This window comes from Podarcis bocagei (genome assembly GCF_964188305.1).
Source record: "Podarcis bocagei genome assembly, chromosome: 12".
In the NCBI taxonomy this organism is placed as follows: Eukaryota; Metazoa; Chordata; class Lepidosauria; order Squamata; family Lacertidae; genus Podarcis; species Podarcis bocagei.
The window spans coordinates 27,587,526-27,602,588 of NC_138137.1; positions in this window are offsets into that span (position 1 = coordinate 27,587,526).

The window sequence follows — 15,063 nt, forward strand, 5'->3', positions numbered from 1 at the left end:
GTGTAAGCCTTGCTTCTGGGGAACGATGATCTGGCTTACACCCAGGTCATAGATTGCAATAACATAGACAATACTACTTTTCAGGGCACACAGATCTGCATTGTGTATATCTGCGGAAGTAGGATCTGGGCCAAGGACAATAAACCCAAAGTGTAATTGAATTGCTTTGTCAGACGTTGCTGCCAAGTTCATAGAGTATAGACAAGTAGGCAAAGGACTTTGTCATACATTTGTGCACAGCATGAAAGCTCTCACAAATGCAAAACATGAAGCTGCCAAGAATTGATGTTCAGGTCACCCCTTTCATTAAATCAAACAGAGAGGTATAAGCTAGATCTATTCAGTTTGATTATTACAATGTATTTGCCATACTCAAATAGAATAGCTAATCTTCCCCTTTGCTAGAACTAGAGAGAGATGATATAAGTGGGTCTTGCTGTAAATGTTTGACACATCCCTGAAGGGGACCATTCTTGCTGCCATTCACCCCAACCAGTGGCCTGCATTACCACTGTAAAGCAGTAACTTTGGCCATTAGTTATATGCACAGTCACAGGAAGCACAACTGAGTCACATTGCTAGCATTCATCATTTGTGGTCAAAGAGAGACCTCATGCATTCATCCCTCTGTTACAGGGATGGCTCGTGTATCTTGCCTTCAGAGATACAACTTTCATCTTTCTGGTCCTGTGAATAAGACCTTAGGGTCCAGCCTTAGAGACTCCTTTCACCCTTTGCTACTTCCACTTTCCACTGCAGCTCTCCAACAAACTTACTGCCTGCTGCAATGCTACAGGTATCTAAGCGACTTGAGACCACTACAGGCAGTGGCATAGTGTGGGTTGCCAGCCCCCGGGGCTGCACGGTGGGGGGGGGGGTGTATGAGGGAGGGGAACAGATGGAGTGCACAAGTGCATTCAACTGCCTGACGGCATCCACGTCACCTGTGAAATCACAGCTGCCCCAGAGATAAGAAGAGTCATTCCGTTGTCTAGAGAAGTCACTTCCTGACTCGCATGGAGAAGCCAATTTCAATGGCTGACGGAAGCACACAGCTGTACTGAGGCAGCACCAGGTGTTGAATTTTTGGGCCCTTAACCATTTTCCACTCGGGGCAACTGCCCCTGTGCCCGCACCCCACTATGCCACTGACTGCAGGGCTAACAAGCAGGATACATTTTCCTTATTTAATTATACCTTCGTCTGTTTCTGGATTTGGGGAGGTCAACTAGAACTGGCATAGACAGAGCAATGTTATTATTCTAGAAAAGCTATAATGTTAAGAACTGGAGCCTGAGATTGCTTTTTATATATATAACTTCTCCTCTCTCCCTATCTGCTTTTCCTAGTGTGTCAAATCTTTTCAGATTGTAAGCTTGAGGGCAGGGACCTTCTTACCTCTGGTATTTGGCTTAAGGGCAGGTTATCAATGTTTAAAATAAATACACTCTAGATCAGCGGTCAGCAAACTTTTTCAGCAGGGGGCCGGTCCACTGTCCCTCAGACCTTGTGAGGGGCCAGACTATATTTTTTGGGGGGAAATGAACAAATTCCTATGCCCCACAAATAACCCAGTGATGCATTTTAAATAAAAGGACACATACTACTCATGTAAAAACACCAGGCAGGCCCCACAAATAACCCAGAGATGCATTTTAAATAAAAGGACACATACTACTCATGTAAAAACATGCTGATTCCTAGACCATCCATGGGCTGGATTTAGAAGGCGATTGGGCCAGATCCAGCCCCCGAATCTTAGTTTGTCTACCCATGCTCTAGATTTTGATGGCTTGTTTAATAGTAGTAACACTTTCACCGCTCCTAGAAAGGCCTTTGTCTCTCACAAAGGGGCGGGGGAAAGAGGGTGATTGTGTGGGAAGCGCAGGCAATTGACAAGAAGAGGACCCAATCCCGTCTTGATCCCCGCTCACAATCTCTTGTGACTAATACTGATACTCAGATAGTCCACATTTCACATTGGGAGCAGTACTGAAGATCACGGGCAAGCCACCCATTTTCTCTGCAACGAAGATTTTCACTCAGTCGTGCTTTCTTACTTTGTTTTTAAGAACACTTTGTCAAGACTTTCCATGTGAAAGAAACAACAAAACCCAGAGGGTGTACACCTATATATTTAGTTGCAGTGAACAGAATCGCAAAGCAGAACGAATAAACAACATAACATCTCCTATACATATCAAATAAAGTAATCAGGGAGCCATCATAGAGCTAATCAGCTAGCCAAGCGTAAAGAGAAGGCCTATAATATCACTCAGTAAAGCTGAATGAGCTGATGGAGAAAGCTGCTCATGCTCTGTGACCGAAACATATTTGATCAGTCACTTTTAAGTATGCTGTGAATCCATGCCAATAATTAACTATTTCCACTTTGCTTTGATGTGCAAGTTCCCTTGCCATCAATGGCAGATTTTTTCCTAATGCTAACTGCTGTCTTGGGAAGGGAGAGGTGATTTCCCACCCCCACCGGCATTATAGATGCAGAGGGAAGGTTTCACCTTTGCCTTCCCAAGCATGGCGCACCTAAGAACACTGGTCATCCCCATGCCTGCTAGTTAATTTATAAAAATTTCCAGTGGGTGGACTTTGGTTTTGTAAATTTCAGCGGCGCCCTGAGCAAGACCAAAATTTGGTGGCCCCTGCTTCTTGCCTTCCACTCTGCTCAATTTACTACATCATCATTGTGACTCCCTATGACATCACCTAGGCTCAGCGCCCAGCACAGCTGATTGGATGGTTCTGAATATGTTATTGCCTGATTTTAAGCTATTCTCTGAAAGCTAAACTGTGTCAAAATGACTTGTAGGTGTGGGGAGGAATCTCCTTCTGGTGTACATTAACATTTAGACAGGCTGTAGAATATTTATGCCTGTGATTTATGGAAAATGAACTATGTGCTCCCATGAACAAAGATAGTTTGAATTTTGACAATCAAAAGGCGGGGGGGGGGGACCTCAGTGCAGATTATGAGGGAGAAATTGTTGCATGTGATATATGGCTGAAGACTTTGCACTGCTCTCTCTTGAATAAATATTTATCACATATAAAATGAATTAACAACTGCTTGAACAGTGGCAAAGTCAAGTTCAGTGCTAGGCTTACATAAAGCCATTCATTATCTCAGGCAGACCAATATTCATATCAAGAGCTCTCCTGGAGGCCAAGATTTTCCCTTGTAAAGTTATCGCTGAGCTGTCAGGCCATCAAGACTTGAGTAATATAGCTTCTTAAATCTCAGACGGGCAAGTGTTCCATTTTTAGAGTGTGAGACAGGAGGTTAACAATAGCCCTAATAGATTAACGCATGACACACGTGGGCCATGGGGACGTTACACCTGTATCACAAAATTTTAAAAATACACCAAGAATGAATGTTTCAGACTGGAAGGACAAGAGGGGCTGTGGCTCAGTGGCTTTATATTCAGAACCTTCCAGATTCAATCTGAAGCATCTCTAGGTTAGGGCTGGGGAAAGGCTGTTGTCTGAAACTCTGGAGAACCCATGGCAGTAAGATCCTGAGTTCTGTAGTTTGTTAAAAGCGCTGGGAATTGCAGCTCTGTGAGGGGTCTCCTAAAAACCCTCAGCAAATACAGTTCCTGTGATGCTTTGAGGGTGGCCACAATTGTTAGTGTGTGAAGTGTTTGTAATCTTTGTCATGGCTCATTAAAGGCCTCTTGTTAGGTTATAGGTTTGGAAAGAAATTTGTTTGGGTTTGGCTTACATGCTCTTCCTAGAGGAAAGAGAAAGGAAAGGTAGAGTTCAATAATAATAATAATAATAATAATAATAATAATAATAATAGTAATTTAATTATACCCCACCCATCTGGCTGAGTTTCCTCAGCCACTCTGGGCAGCTCCCAATCGAGTGCCAAAAACAATGCAGCATTAATTATTAAAAACTTCCCTAAACTGGGCTGCCTTCAGATGTCTTTTAAAAATAAGATAGCTGCTTATTTCCATGACATCTGATGGGAGGGCGTTCCACTGGGCGGGCAGCACTACCGAGAAGGCCCTATGTCTGGTTCCTTGTAACCTCACTTCTCGCAATGAGGGAACCGCCAGAAGGCCCTCGGCGCTGGATCTCAGTGTCCGGGCTGAACGATGGAGGTGGAGATGCTTCTTCAGGTATACAGGACAGAAGCCGTTTAGGGCTTTAAAGGTCAACACCCTCAGGGTTGAACAAAAGAGATGTGAAATGAAGCAGAACAGCTTTGTTAAAAATTGCCCTTTTTGTTGTCCCTCTCTGTCCCTAGAGTTAGGGTCAAATTCAGCAGGTTTAATAGATTAAATGTACAAGATTGATGATTATGAATATGAATTAAAATACAGTGGTACCTTGGTTTAAGAACAGCTGAGTTTATGAACAACTTGGATTAAGAACATTGCAAACCTGGAAGTAGGTGTTTTGGTTTGTGAACTTTGCTTTGGAAGCAGAGCATGTTTTTCTTCCTGTTGAGTGTGTTCCATTTGTAAATTGAGTCCCCCGCTGCTATGGGAAAGCATGCCTTGGTTTAAGAAAGCTTTGGTTCAAGAACAGACTTCTGGAACGGATTAAGTTCGGAAATCAAGGTACCACTGTAATGTGATCTATGAACGTCATGGAGTCCTATGTTGTTGGGAAGAGCTGTGCGCAGTACATAGTGAGCTTGTAGAACAACCCACCATCCAAAGCATAATTGGATTGGAAGAGAGGATGTGTTTATGTCACGTTGATATGATTTGCTCTTAACTTGCCATCCTCCCAGTTCTTAGAAAGCAGGGTAAGGCAATTTTATTATTTATACCCCACCCATCTGGATGGGTTCCCCCATCCTCTCTGGGTGGCTTATAGCATATATAAAAAATTGTAACACATCAAACACTAAAAATTTCCCGATACAGAGCTGCCTTCAGATGTCTTCTAAAAGTCAGATAGTTGGACTAGGAAGGATGGATCTTCCAGCTTTAGTTCTCTCTTTAGTTTAGTTCTTATTTTACCACTCTTCAATTCAGTGCTCCACATTTTACAGCAATTTGCAGTTTTTAAAAAATCCTCATGAAAATTCATCAGCATTCTAGTTTGAATTTCTCCTAATAAACACATTTTTTACTGAAATGTTGGCTAAGGTACATATTTGTGCAAGCAATTTCCCCTAATATAATGCACTAGTGAGGAATGCCTGATGTCGGCCCAGGTTTTTAATAAGCAAAAAAATAATGTGTTTGTCTTTTTTTTAAAAAAAAAATATATATAAATAAAATTATAGTGTATTCTGTGAGTTTGGACTCACCACACCAAAAATTGAGTAAAATAATGCCAAACTCATATTTTGGTCTGCTACTTTGGTTCAAAATGGCACTCAGCATCCAAGGAGCAATGAAGATACACACACATATACACACACACACGCACGCACACACACACCTCCAGAACCCTTGTACCACATTGGGCAACAATATTTCGAGTGGTGGTTTAACCTATGCCAAACAATGGGTAAAGTCATGCCCAAGTCACGTGTTGGTCTGCCATCTTGTTTCAAAATGGTACCCAGAATCCGAAAGGTGACAAAGTCTACCAGCCCCACCTCAGGAACTCTGGTGCCAAGTTTGGTGACAGTATTTTGAGAGGCAGTCGAACCTATGCCCCAAAATGGGCAAAGTCTCACTGAAGTCATGTTTCGGTCTGCCATCTTAATTCAAAATGGCGATTGACATCCAAATGATGACGAGCACTGCCCCCACCAAGGGAACTCTCATGCCAAGTCTGCTGCCAAGGTATTGTGAACCATCCAAACGTACAGAGAACAAACAGAAAGACAACCATTTCCCCAACATATATAGTAGATTTGTGTCTGTTATTTTCATCAATATAGGCATTTTTCTGCACCTTAATATAGGCTTCTTCGTAAGCATTGTTTGGTTGGCAAACTGCAAATTTTGGATCAGTGTGAATTTTGAATGAAAGTTGTGTTTCGGTTTGCATATTGCTTCAGAAAGTGCAAATGTGATCCATTCAGCTTCAAATGAGACCTGAATTGAATTTCTTGGCCATCTGTACTTCATAGCACTTTTAACTGAAGTTAGTGTACGCTTTAATATAATCTGTGGCTGGTTTTATTCTTCATATATTGTAAGCGATACATTGAAGTGATATTTTGCTTCATGGCAAAATATGCCAAAATGCTACATTTATCTAAAAGTAAGAGTTTTCTAAAAAAATTTCCATACTAAGCTTAGGCATTTGATTTCTAATGTTTATTAAAAAAAAATGTAAGTAGAGATTAATACAAACTTTACATCCAAATACTGTTTCATAACTTGGCAGATGCACACTGATTTTGTAAATATATGATCTCCTGAGCCTTTCCCATGGAAACGTATCTAATATTTCTTACTAAGAGCTTATAACAGCCAAGAATCTCAGTCATTCTATATCTATAAATCTAACATTGTCAGATCCTAGCGCTAATACACAAAACGAAAACAATTACATTAAATAATTGACATTAAAACCTGGCTCGCTGGCTAGACATTATTGTATGTGCAGAGTTGCCTATGGAAATACAGGACCCAGGTAACGAGAATGTGGAGGTGGATGTTTTTCCACAGAAAAAAAATGCGGAAAACACTCCACTACTATATTACACTGTGTACATTTTCCCAGTTTTAGAAATGCTTTGTTTCTTAGCATGAATTAGCAACGGGAATCCTACCTCACTTTACATAAGGCAGGGAGTTGGAGTGTGGAGAGGGAAAACACAATAAAATAAACAGAAAATAAATAGTTCCCTGCTGGATCAGGCCAAAGACCCATATAGACCAGATTTCCTCTTTTCAGAACCAGATGCCTGTGGGAAGCCTGCAAACGGAGCCTGACCACAACAGCGCTCTCCCAACCCACAATTCCCATCAACCGGTATTCAGAAGTATCCTGTGTCCAAAAGTGGAGGTAAAACATAGCCATTGTGGCTACTAGCCATTGAGAGATCGGCTTGCAGATGAACTAACATGTTAAAAATGTTAACACCAGTCCTAAAGGATCTTCACTGGCTTCCAGTATGTTTCCAAGCACAATTCAAAATGTTGGTACTGACCTTTAAAGCCCTAAACATCCTCGGACCAGTATACCCTATCATTCTGCCAGGACACCGGGGTCCAGAGCCGAGGGCCTTCTGGTGGTTCCATCACTGCAAGAAGTAAGGTTACAGAGGGCCTTCTCGGTAGTGGCGCCCGCCCTGTGGAACACCCTCCCATCAGATGTCGAGGAAATAAACAACTATCTGACTTTTAGAAGACACCTGGAGGCAGCCCTGTTTAGAGAAGTTTTTAATGTTTGATGTTTTATTGCATTTTTAATATTTTGTTGGGAGCCGTCCAGAGTGGCTAGGGCAAACCCAGGCATTATCACAGTTCAGGGACACATTTCAGCCAGGCAAAAGCACCCAGAGAAAACACAGAGCAGGGGCAGTGAGAGGTGTGGGTTGAGGAGAATGCCGAGGGCCAGAAAGAAAGGCATGGAGGGCCGCACTTACTGTGCAACACTCAGGAGATCCATTGCATTCAGTGTCACTAACTCCCAGGTAAGTGAGCACAGGATACATACAACCTTTGGCACATGTTTAGCTCTCACTCTGAAGTTAAAGGAACCTGGAAGTTTTAATTTTGCATAGATTGTGAACGACTACAAAGAGAGACAGAAAGAGTTTGAAAGAAATCAAAGTTATCTTGGCAAAATAATATTGAAATATTATATTTGTCTGAGTTTCTTTTTTAAAAATAGAAATCATTATTATATTACTCGGTACTTTGGAAGCTAAAGAAGAAATCCTATATTCACATACTTAAGGATTAAGCATCATTGAACTTAATGGGTCTTACTTCTGAGTTGACATGTAAAGAATTCTACTGTAAATCTCCCTGAAGACAGAGAAGAACTGAGAAGAAGAGAGTGCCCTTAGCAAGGCTTTGCTTCTATTTGTTTAAAGAAGTTGTTAAATCCTCTAACCAACCATTAATCCCATATTTATTGGTTAATAATGACCTCAGAAACCCACACGCCATTATTCCATTATTAGTAACAGCATACTCTGAGTAACTGCAGCCCTCAGGGAAAGCCGTTTTTTGTCTGTTTCTCATGCAAAATGTGCAAATGGTTCAACTGCGTATTTTGGCAACGTATTCCAGGAAATAATATATTATTTCAATACATTTTAATCTTTCCACCCACACAAAAACGTGCACACAAAAAACAAAACGTGCACATTATGTGTATCTAGCTATGATTATGACGAAATGTTGAGAATTCATCTAACAAAATGATTGTCAGAAGCTAGCGTAACATAGTGGCTGCAAATCTAGAAGCCCCCAGTTTGAATTTCCCCTTTGCCATGATCTCACTAGGTAGCCGTAGGCACGTCGCTCTCTCTGAGACTCAGTTCACACCCACACCATACCTTTAAAGCACATGGCTTCCCTCAAGGAATCCTGGGAACTGTAGTTTGCTAAAGGTGCTTAGAACTGTAGCCAAGTGAGGGGTAAACTATAGCTCCCAGGATTCTTTGCAGGGAGGCATGTGCTTTAAAGGTATGGTGTGGATGTCAGTTCAAACCCTGCATCTGCAATCATTTTTATTGTGTGTGCATTACCTTCTAGGGTCGTTGTAAGGATTTAAACTAATAACTGGACATGAAGGACATTGGAACTCTTGAAATTGCCGTATGCTTTCCTGCGAGCCCTATTCATGCCTTTACTCGTGTGTAATGTAACGACTTTGCAGCACACCCCTGATCTTTGCAAGTTGAGCCTGGAGATCTGAGCAGCAAACCCCAGCAATAGGGATGCAATGTGGGTACCCTGATGTCAGGGACTAGGCAGATGGGGAGGACTGGCAGAGACCTCCACCTCAAAAGCTGTCCAGGCAGGAGAAAGATGGTGATAGTATGCAGGAGTGGAGGAAGGGGTGTGTGGTGGGTGCAGGCTACCCCAGGTGTCAACACTGAGGGGGGTGACAAAATGCCGGGTGACACTCACCGCGGGGCCTGCAGTGCGCCCGAGCCTGGGAGAGACGCAGTGGCTTGGGCACGCACAGGCTCCACGCTGCCCAAACGGTCTGCTGCTGCCTCCCCCCCCCCAGCTGTAGGGCAGCTGAGTGGGAGGCAGGCAGACTCTGAGCAGTTTCCTCCGCCGCTGATAGTATGGACCCAGATTTGTGGTGGCGGCAAACAGGGCACACTCCAGAAGATGAAAGGCCACTGAGAAACATGGAAGAAGCTATTGGGAGAGGTTCAAACCTCCAACCAGCTGAAATCAACAGAACTTTAAAGTGCTTAATTTTGCCTGGAGCAGCCTGTTATTTTGCACGTACTAACTAATTTAATTCATTTTTCATTCGGATACACATGAAAGTTGTGTGTGATTGATTCCACATTGAAAACAGATTGTAGTCACAGCAACGGTGAAGCAACCATCCTCTCAAATGGTTTGAATGTTATAGCTTGCTGAAAAAGAAAGAAGAAAGAGAAATATCGAGTCTTCAGAGCATTTGCTTCAACATTCTTACAAATACGTGGGCTAACAACTAAGGCTAGATTTCTGCTACAGTTCTCAGATATTCCATGTTTCTTGTGCTTTGCTTTTCTATTTTTTTTAAAACCCATAAAAAATACATCATTGACTTTTGACATCTTGGGATTTCACTGTATTTTTCACATGTGGGTGGATGAATAGGATGGTAAATAGTCAAACCCGTTACACTGAGAACCTAAAGAGCTGCCAAGTTAAATCTTAAGCTGAGTGGGAAGGAGGGGAAGAGAAGAAGCCTTCAAAACAACACTGAGGTTAACGCAACACTGAAGCACACACCAGCGGATTCTCAGCGGGGCTTTTCCATTCCTTCAGGGCTAAAGAGGCTTCAGTTTTCCCTACAAGTCTGAAATAAAAAAAAATGGAGAAGAACTAGTGGAGGATAAATGGAGCCTGGCTGAGTTCACAAAATATTGGCTCTGGCATTGCAAATGTTTGACTCAGAAGTTCAACCCAGAGAAACTTTGCAGCATAAGCATATACAGAGCCTTGATCAGAGCTAAATCTTTAAGCAGCACCAAGAAGAAAAGGAGAGTTACCAGCAGTCAGCGGTTTTACTCAGTGCAAGGGGAGAAAAAAGAGATGCAATAAATCCTGCTTGGCCCAGATCATGCCACTTTCATTGCGGTGCATTATTCGTAGTCATCACAAGCTGATTCCAAAAGGGCTTCCACTGATATGAATATAAGGAGTTGACTGGTGTGATTTACAAGGCGCTGAAAGAAGCTTACTTGCACTTAAGCTGATTCAGTTGCCTCTGACTGAAGAGAACCGAGTTAAATGTTAATGGGCACATTCACGCTAACAACAACAACAACAACAATAACAACAACAATTTATTATTTATACCCCGCCCATCTGACTGGGTTTCCCTAGCCACTCTGGACGGCTCCCAAAAGAATATTAAAGACATGATAAAAGATCAAACTTCCCTAAACAGGGTTGCCTTCAGATGTCTTCTAAAAGTCAGGTAGTTGTTTATTTCCTTGACATCTGATGGGAGGGCCTTCCACAGGGCGGGTGCCACTGCCGAGAAGGCCCTCTGCCTGGTTCCCTGTAACCTCACTTCTCACAGTGAGGGAACCGCCAGAAGGGGCTCTCGGTGCTGGACCTCAGTGCCCAAGCTGAACAATGAGGTGGAGACGCTCCTTCAGGTATACTGGGCTGAGACCATTTAGGGCTTTAAAGGTCAGCACCAACACTTTGAATTGTGCTCGGAAACGTACTGGGAGCCAATGTAGGTCTTTCAGGACCGGTGTTATATGGTCTCGGCGGCCACTCCCAGTCACCAGTCTAGCTGCCACATTCTGGATTAATTGTAGTTTCCGGGTCACCTTCAAAGGTGGCCCCATGTAGAGCACATTACAGCAGTCCAAGTGGGATATAACTTGCATGCTCCTGTGCATGTCTGTGTAGAACTAAGCACCGTTGAGTTTAATGGGACTTACTCCCAAGTAAGCACGTGCAGCAGGGATGGGGGAGCTATGGCCTGCCGGATGTTGCTGCACATCAGCTCCCATCATCCCTGGCCATGGACTCTACTGGCTGGAGCTGATGGGAGCTGGAGTCCATCAACATATTCCCCAGGTATAGGATTGCAACCCTTAAGACGTTATTCATTTGTCTGCCTGATTTTCATCCTTAAAGTTGTCAACCAACATTGATGCCCATGAGTTGCTCAACTGAATGGATATTTCATCACTGTATATATCTTTATGTTATGCTTCAGTTTCACTTATGTAAGTTATGCAACTCTTGTTGATACCCTGAACTACCCAGAGTAATTAGTGTGAAAACCAGAGGCCTTTTCTCTGTGAAATTAAGTGGTTGAAAAGATGAACTGAATGGATCTATCCTAGTTTTCCGGTGCTGCCTTTGCAGTGCTTCTTCTCCACTGCTTGAGCAAAATGTATTCCTTGCTCTCTTATAATCTCCTCCCTTGAAGGTATTAGGAAAACTGCAATTGACAGAAAGATGTTTCCATATCTGATTTGGAATAAACTTCTCTTTGTCTTTGCATTTGTAAGGCGGATCAGGAAGTGTGAGAAATCTCAAGAGGTCTCTAGCTGGTTTAATGGAGCAATAGAATAATCTCACTTGCTCTGTATCCCAGTAACTATGTTTTGGGCTCAAAGCAAAGTCATGGATAATTGACACTGCCAAAGGAAATTTAAACAGCTAATTCAAATATTCTAAAATCATAAGTGAGAATGTTAAATGATCTGCAAGTTCACTCCAGGGATTAGTTTCAGTCCTTGGCCCTGTGACATCTGAACAGTGACTATACATGTGTATATCTCCTCAGGGTACAGTTGTTTGACAGTTTAGGAGAGCAGTAGGAAACTGCTGGTCTTCCAGATGTTGTTAGACTGCAGCTCTCATTGGCCACACTGGCTGGACTGGGGCTGATGGGAATTGGAGTCCATCAAAATTTGGAGGCCACAGGTTCCCCATCCCTGCTCCAAGAGGCAAATATACTCATCTTCTTAGCAGTACAATGCAAACTTCGCATATGTAGCTGCTGACAGCATCTGTATCCATTCCCAAATATATTCAAGCCAGATGCTGGCTAAATCAAGTTCAGCTCAACTCAGTATAGTGCAGACAAATCCTAAATCAAGAATTACTTTTAAATAAATGTGCACAGCATTTATATTGATACTGGCCAACTCCCTGCCTCTACACGTTCTCTTGCACAGCATTCAATCATCTCTAGGATTCCTGAATAATGATCATATCACAATAATTGCTGTAATTCCAATTTTAATGTGGCATTTTCCTACCATCCAACATATCAAGGGGAGAAATTGGGACACACATCTTCCAGAGCTATGCTCCTGTTTGAGTAACGTGACGTGTGCATAATTGTGCCCCTGAAATATGTGCCGGGGGGGCGCTTTTTAAGGCATCCCCCCAAGGCATCCCCTTCAGCAGGAGGAGAATCTTCTTTACTTGGGCATGCTGCCCACGCAAGGTGGAAACCTGGAAGACCAGCAGTAATCAATTGGATTTATTTTTATGTATGTGTTACAATCTGACTGCAAGTCTGAACAGTACAATTACCCTAGGACAGTTGTTGAAAGTCCTGAATCAGTTACAAACATATTGAGAAAACCAATCTTCAGGTTACAAAATACATCTTTGGGCATGTTTATGTACGCAATATTTTAGCTACGCTTGATTTCAGAAAGTGACTTAAATATAGGGGTGGACTGTATCTCCGATTTCATAGTATTTAAAGACCCTCTACCAAAAAAGATTAAAAAATGATGGTCAGAAGCAGAGACATTCCTTGAAATGTCCATAACTGCCATCACTATTCAAATGCTACCGTGAAGAACAAGAAGGAAATGCGAGATAACCACTGTTGTGTTACCTTTACCATTTCCTATGAAAGCGTTTCCATTACAGTTAAGACTGCAGCACTGAGCACTGTAAAAGCTATAGGAATAAGTTCAGGTTCAGATTTCAGCAATATTTTGCAGAATATTGTTCTTCAGCCTTTTGATGCTAAATGATGGGGAAGCTTCTATTGATTTCAAAGGGGTTAAAAACAGAATTTGCAAAAAGCAATTCGAGGCTCAATTGTGCCATCTGGTGACTCCTTCCTAAACTACATTTGTTTTATCATTGTAGATTTTTCTTTCGTAAGTACTCACCCTCTCCACAAAGACTTAGAGAAGTTGACAATATGTTTTGGGGTGGGAAAAGATTAAAAATTCAAATGTACAAATTGTGCTAACATTTACAAAAAGGGCTAGACCTAATTATTACTATTAACTGCTCCCCCCCAAGAAATGAGGCTCAAGTGACTTACACAAAAAGCAATGCGTGTGTGCACCCACTTAAACGTCTTGTAGTACAGTACTTCAAATAATGTGCAAGTTCAGATTTAGCCAAAAGAGATGGAAACTTCAGAACTGAAGAGGAGCATCTTTTATTATTCTTATATGCAGGCAATTGGTGGTATTCTACTAAGTTTTACTCAGAATAGACCCACTGAAATTGTGTATGTTTAGCCTGGAAAAGAGGAGAGTAAGAGGAGATATGATAGCCATCTTCAAATATCTCAAGCTTGTTTTCTCCTGCTCTGGAGGGTAGGACTCACAACAATGACTTCAAGTTGCAAGAAAGAGGATCCCGACAGTGAGAGCCTTCAACAGTGGAATGGTTTCCCTTGAGAGGTTGTGGACATTCCTTCCTTTGGAATTTTTTAAGCAGAGGTTGGGTGGCCATCTGTCATGGATGCTTGAGCTGAGATTCCTGCATTGCAGGGGGTTGGACTAGATGACCCTTGGGATCCCTTCCAACTCTAAAATTCTGATTCGTATCCTATCTTATCTTCTTTTACATCAGTAACAAGAGATGCTCTTGATTCTTCCCTGCAAGGATTCATTGAGTGAATAGTGTGTGATGCTTTCATCTGAATGGAAAACAAAAACATATTGGTATGACTTTCCATATGACACTGCTGAAGACAAAGGACTTTAATTTCACTTGCAAGGCCGCCTAATTCTTCTAGTCTCTAACTTAACTTTGATTTAATCCCACCATTTTTCTTAAAAGTAGGCAGTGTGGCTATGTGAGCGCCAGAAATGAACATTCCCATCAGCCATATATCATTTTTTTTTTTTTTTTTTTGCAAAACGTAGTGTCCTTCTGTGTTTGGCTGTTCCAGGGTTTTCACATTTCTGAAAACTCTGCTGTATTACATTTTGTGAGGGCAAACCAGATCTCTAGAATCCTAACCAGGATTCCGTTCTGCCACCAAGCCCCCCACTTCGACCTATATTCGTACTACATACATGCAGTCCATGCTACTGCGAAAATAGGGTGCTTTTCATTGGCGGCGTATTATTTGAGGGAAGCAATTCCCTACGTGTTAATAGGACAGAAAAAGCGGTAAGAAAACTAATCGGTGCTCCCACTCGTGAGAGACACTTAGATCCCCCCCCTTTTCTTCTTCTTGCTCAAGTTAAAGAACTGTGTGGTTGTAACTACATTTTGCTACGCAAAATAATATAGTCATAAAAACAAAGCACAATTTCAGGGCAGCCAATGCAGCTCCTAACAAATATCATAAGAAAAAAAGAGTATCAGAGAGATCACGGTCGCGCATTCAGAAAATCCAGTAAGTGAATTATGTAAACTCAAATAACAGGCGCACGTGATGCCAAAAAGCAAAGCAAAACGACCCTAGCGGCTCACGGTGAAACATAAACAACTGGGGAGCTAGGATTGGCTAATCGTTAGCATGTGGGAGGAGCTTCCAGCTAGGCTGATGACGTTATAAGCTGACGGGCTTAGCCGGCGAATCAACCATTCTCCAAGCTCTTGCCTTAAAAAAAAGAAAGCTCATTCCAAAAGACCCGGATGAGAGAGGCCACACCTGAGATGGCTGCCAAACTAGCACCGGAAACAGAAGAGGAATCATTTCCTCCCCGCCGTCTCTTCCTCTCGGCCCGCCATTCGAGGCGAG